Consider the following 6,179-nt stretch of genomic DNA (forward strand, 5'->3'; position numbering starts at 1 on the left):
CCCAGGCTGGTGATGATCCCCCTGTCCTTGGGACCCACGGGCTCTCTGCCGCCTCTGGACCAAAACACCGCTGGCAGTGCCCGGAGCTGCGGGAGGGGCAGGAGGTGGTGAGGAAGGGGTGGAGAAGGATGCCAGCGCTGAGCTGTGCCGGACACAGCCGTCTGATGCTCACCGAGTCCTGGGGGATCCACGTCCCCTTGGACCTTGGCTCGGCTGTTGTAGGGGGATGGGGATGCCCCGGGGCAGCACCCTTGGGTGCATCCGCTGTCTGCTCAGCGTGGGCAGCAAGCTAAAACATATCACCTGCTGCTCCCCTCTTGTCTCCTTTGACCTTCACACCTTCCCTCTTACCAAGTAGGCAGCCCAATGCCAGATCCCTCTTTTCCCTGCTCCCTCCCTCCCCAAATCCCACATTTCCAAACCTTTCCTGACCCCATCCACCCCTTCTCTCAACCTCCACCCTCTTCCATCCCCATCTCCCTTTCCCTTTAGCTTTTCCTCCCTGCAGCCCCTCAGCTCAGCATCCCACCAGTCTGCCCAGAGCCTCGTCCTCCCCATCGCCGAGCGGGGCCGTACCCCGACACCAGCACCCCGCGATGCCCTGCGGCTCTGCCCACCCCGGCCACGCTGCCCCCTGCGCCGCAGCGGGGTGGAAATGGGGCGCCTGGCAGGAACCGCCTGTAAAACGAAGAAAGTTAATCGCGGAGATAATTGAAACCAGCGGCCGAGGCTGGAGAGCGAGCAGCTTTCTCTGAGCCGAGGGGAGGAAGGAAGGGGGTGGGAAGCTGGGGTTGGGGGGGGGTCTTTGGGGTTTCGTGTTTGTGTTTTTTAAGCCACGGAACAAATCCATATGGTTGCATGGGCAATTCCCAGGAACTTTTAGCCTGGGCTCAATCATAAATGTTTCAATCCTTTCAGTTCAAGTGTAAAATTGAAGCTCTCTGGAAGGGGCTGGATGGCAGCCCTGCGCGGGGGTCCCACCGGCGTGTGGCTGGGTTTGACCCCCTGGACAGTGTCTGCCTGCAGGGACAAATGTTTGTCACCCGGCTCTGGAGACTGGGAATGCGGTGCTCTCCCAGCCCCCCTCGCCCCGACCCTGGGGTGCCTTCGGGCGCGGCGCATCGCCCCAGCCACGTGCTGGGCACGGTGCGGGACCGTGGCGCCCATGGGACTCTCCTCGCTTTTCATTCTGCTTCCAGCAGTTCTGGATGCCCAGGGGCAGCCAAGCAGGGGGAGAAGGGTAAGGCAATGTCTGGAAGGAGCCCCGAGCCTGGCCGGTGGTGGCCCCTCTATCGGAGGGCGCTGTGGGCGCTGGGGTCCCGTGCCCGGCTTGAATGGTGTCACCAGCGTCCAGTGACTTTCTTCTCCTCATTAATCTTCCCACAACCTCATTCCACTAATCCTGCTTAACCCTCCCCATCCCAGGCTGGCCCCCACCACCCCAAAGACCCACATTTCCCACACCCAGCACCCCCCCCAAGCCCCGGGTGTTGTAATTTGCACCACTTTTAGCCCATAAATTACATTTTGGTGCCTCAGGTCACCGGACTGGGCGAGGGGCAGCGAGGACGCACGTGCCCCGTGCGGTTGAGCCGTGTGGGAGGAATGCTGCTCCCCTACAGCTGTTTCGGAAAACCCCGGCTGGGGCTTCGGCTCGGGCTGGAGGTGGTGGGTTTTCCACCCACAGAGCTGCAACTGGTTTACACCTCGGGGTTTTTTGACCTTGCAGTTGCGTGTGGGTCGCCTTGGGTATTTTCCAGGGTTCAGCCGAAGCATCTCTCCAGAAAGCCCTGATTATTCCAGGCTGAAAAGCAGGTCCGAAGCAATTAGAGATGGAACAAACCCCTTCCAGCTAGGAGCAGAGCAAGGCAAAGACGGGGGAGAATTTTGTGGGATGGATTTGAGCGTGAAAACAGGCTGGACCTGCAGGGAGGGAGACTTCCCCGCTCAGGAGCTGAGAGAAACCCTCGATGCCCTCACGTCAGTTCTTTGTTTTCACTCTTCAAGCCTGATGGATATCATCTGGAGTTGGGTTTTGTCGTGGTGGAGGTTCCTCGGTGGCAGCACGGGGACACGTGGTGACGCAGGGAGCCGGGAAGGTGACGCGGGGAGCTGGGACGATGCAGCTACACTAGGATTTTGCTCGCCTTTGGAGGACAGGCTGCAAGAACAGGTCCTTCTCCAGCATCCCTCCACCGTGGGGTGGACAAGGATGTGCCCAGGGATGGGATGGGAGGTCCTGCACGAGGGTCGGTGCGGGTGCACTGGAGTTGTCTGCTGTTCGCTGCCTTCCCACAGCTCGCCTGGCGCCCAGCCCGGCCTCCCTAGTTGGAAAACCAGAAATCTGTATTTCCAAGTACTTCTTCTGGCAGTTTTGCAGAGCGGACCGCAGCCTCCGGTCCCGGCTGGCGGTCACTGGAGTTCGTGAAACCAGGACCGGAGGCTGCGCTCCGCTCGCTTTGTTTGGAAGAGCCTTGTTTTGCATCTAATGAAAATTTTATTCTGATTTTTGTTTTGTTTGTAAAACAAAGCACCGTTTCCAACACCCAACAGCTGGAGATTAAAAAAAAGAATAAAATATTTATTTTAAAATGAGTGACAAACTAACCTGGGAGCTTCTCTGTGAGGGGGATTTACACTCATTCTGCTTCTCAGATGGAGAAAGTGAGTCACCGGCTAATGGCCAAGGGGAGCTGATGAACTCGAATGAATTGCATGGAGTTTTTCACCTTTCAAGGGAATTAAAACCTCATTCTCATCCTTCCAGTCTGGGTCTCAGCATGGTTTTGCACCCAAGTGGTGCAGTTTTTCCCAGAACGTGGCTTGTACGTTCACCCCAGGAGCACAGGACCCTGGAAGCCTCCTGTGAAGCAGCAGCGTTCTGGCTGAACCTCACCTTCAGTTGCCCGGGAATCAAACTCTCCTTCATCTGCCCCATCCTCCCTTGGAAACAGGAGAAAGTCGATTCTTCCAGACCCCTTGAAGGCTTTTTCCTGCTCTCTGTGATTTTGTCTTCAGCCACTTTTGGAAGGAAACCAACCCGACCACTTTCCCCTGGCCTCTGTAAATCATCCCCCACCCCTTCCCCTTTCATACTCAAATAAAGGAAATAATTAAAAGACCAGGAAAATGAGCTGTTGGCAAGTTTCCTACACGACTGCTCAGTGCTAGGGTGCTGTGTGGAGCTTGAAGCCTTTTGCAGGAGCAGTGTAGACTTTCACGGAGCTGCTGCGATGCTTCCCTTGGAGGGCCTTGGCTGCTCCTGTGGCTCCATGCCCCGTGCTCTGAGGTGGCACTTTGCTGTCTCTTTGCCAGAACAAAAGCACAGCTCAATTCCCAGGTGGCTTCTTTTCAGCTTCAGATGAAGCCAAGCGTTATACAGGAGCCTGCAATGTCAGCGGAGGTACCAGCCAGCAGCAATTTGCATCTCAGAGTGATGCTTTGAGAGAAAACAGAGCGTTTTCCTAGTTTATCCTCCCACTCGCCCGGCCAGGGGGTTACTTTGGGATTCCCAGGGTGGCTTCATTGCACCCTCGCCCTTGTGTTTCTGGGCTGGAGATGGGTATCTCAGCATACTTTGGGCAATATCTCACACCCCCTGTGCCAGACCCTCTGCGCTGTGTCTTGCTGAAACCATTCAACAGCAGCAACAGGAATTCCGTGTGCCCAGGGGAGACCCCCGCCTTGCCCCGGCTGCTGAATCCCCTCTCACCATGTCTCCCTTCCCCAAGCGCATCCACCTGGGGCTGTTTAACCTCTCCTCGTTTCCTCCAGGAAGGCCACATCCATTAAAGCAAAGCCCCATCAGCACCTCTCTGGTTTGCACCCGGCTGCAGCGAAGCAGAATCAGCTGAGGAGACCCTGGGGGAGAGGAAGGGCGGCTTCGCCTCCGCTCTTCTCCTCTCCCTTCACTGTCTGTCCCTGCTGGCGGTGGCAGTGCTGTTCCTCCTCAGGTAAGTGAGTGACGTGTGAAATCTCTCAAATATGTTGAGTTAAGGATGGGTTTGAATGAGGTGGCGGCAGAGGCTGCTCTTGGCTTTGTCGCTGCTCAGACATCCTCACCCTGTGACAGTCTGTGCCACGACACCCGTGTCCCACTCCTCCGCGTCCCCTACTCCATGGGGGGTTGTGGGGACACCCTGAGATGCAGGGACCTTCACAAGGCCCCCCGGTTTGTTGCTTCTGCCCCTCCCTCACCTGCTGCCTTGTCCCCTTGCCTTCGGGGACCCCACCCCAGGCAGAGCCCCGGGTCCCGCTGGAGCTCCTGAGTGCTGCGCCATCAGCCACAGCTGCTCGAGGCTCGGACCATGCACAGGTTTCCCTGAGCTGTGTCAATAGGGATGTGGCGATGGGTTAAACCAGTGTTCTGTGATGCTGGCTCAGCCTCGTCCCTCCTCCTCAGGGCTGGCAAAGCCCCGGGCGAGGAGCTCAGGGCACCTTAGAGGAGGAAGGTGCCCACGCTGTCTCCTGGGTGCCGTTACCCCCACCTTGACCCTTCCGGCCTCTGAGCACGGGGTTTGCACGGGGCTGAGGAATGGCCATCCTGGAGCTGGCACGCGGACGTTGCCTCGGCGCTCCTGGCTTTGCCGTGTCCTGCTTCCCATTACTTGGGAATGTGACTCTGGCTGCATCTGGGAGGCAGATTTTGCCTGGGGGCACAAACTGCAGGGAGATGGGGCTGCTGTAGGTGCTGACCCTCGTGCCCCTCTCCCGGCAGATGTTGCAGGGCTGTTTGCAGCTCAGGGTTGTCTCTGGGCTCTGGAAATGAACCACCTTCAACCTCCACCTCCCTGAGGCCGACTGCGCCCCCAAATCCATACGAAATTGCCTGGGAAATCTGCAGGAACACTCACTTGGCTTTCTTTTTGGGGCAGACAGATGGATGGGGAAGAAATACAGGTGAGATTAGCATCTGTCAGCCGCAGCTGGGTGCCCGGAGCTGTTGTTTCACTTGCAAAGCCCTGCTGCTGTTCTGGAAGCTCAGCTTTCTTTTCCCACCGTTGTCCCTCCGCGATGGGAAGGTCCTGGTTCCCCCTAGGAGCCGGCAGGCGAAAAGCATAGCAGTGTTCAATATGGGGATGGTTTTTCCTTTTTTTTCGGTGATCGGTGAGGTTATCCCAGACCTCAGGCTGGGGATGGTTTAGCAAAGCCGTGGCTCTTTGCTGGAGGTGATGGTGGCCGGAGGAGGCGTGTGGGGCCAGCGTGGGTCCGTGCCGGTGGCTGCACTCCCCCCTGGCACCTCTCAGCCTGGGGCAGCCCCTCCAGAGCTCTCACAGCAGATGCAAGATTAAGCTGGGGCCGCTCTCTCGCTCCCCAGGCACCCGTAAAGGAGGGGAAGGAAGTTTTCCAGGGCCCTTTCCCCAGGTCTGCTCGCCAGCCGATGCGAACATCAAGCTCCTTTCCAGATCGCGTTGTTCCCCCCTCCCCACTCCTGTTCTAACCATAAATCAGGTTGTTCTCCCCAGGGACCTTCTAATGCAGCTGATCCCACACATGAAGACCACCTCACAAGGCTCCATCCCTCCCTTTCCCACAACACAGCTTCAGCCTGGGATGCACAGAGGGCAGTGGGGGGAGAGGATGCTCGTGTCCCCCGGGTCCTGTCGGGTCCAGGCTCCCTCCCCAGGCGCTGCAGGCAGAAACCCTTCAGCTCTGCTCCTCTTCTCCATTACTGTCTCTTCCCCAGGGGAGAACGGGGATTAAGAGAAAGCAGATTAAACCTAATGGATTGATTGCAATTATTTTCCCTTGTTTATTTGCAGTGCCATGTGGGAGCCTGCAAAAAGGAGAGGGAACACTCTTTATGTGTGTGCAGCCTGGTCCTCATTACATTTCCTGCTAGAGCACGACCCAGGCCAGCCAAAAATAAAAGCGGCTACATTTGAGCATCCTGTTTCAAGCTCTTATAAACTGTGATGCATAAATACTTCTGTGTGCAATCCCACACGCAATCCTATGTGAAGCAGCTCCAGCACCAGCCCCGCCAGGTCCCAGCTGCCCTCACCCTTGTGGCTCACGTTCACCGGGGACGCGGACTGTCTTTGGGGAGACAAAGAGCTCTTTGGGGCAAGACAAAAGTTATCCGTATCTGGGTTTGGTTTTTTTTTACCCAAATAAATCTCCCCTGGCTCTGAGGGGTTTGTGTAGGATCCCAAGAGACTGATCCTGCACCTCAGGGT

Source organism: Cuculus canorus, chromosome 25, assembly GCF_017976375.1.
Source record: "Cuculus canorus isolate bCucCan1 chromosome 25, bCucCan1.pri, whole genome shotgun sequence".
NCBI lineage: Eukaryota > Metazoa > Chordata > Aves > Cuculiformes > Cuculidae > Cuculus > Cuculus canorus.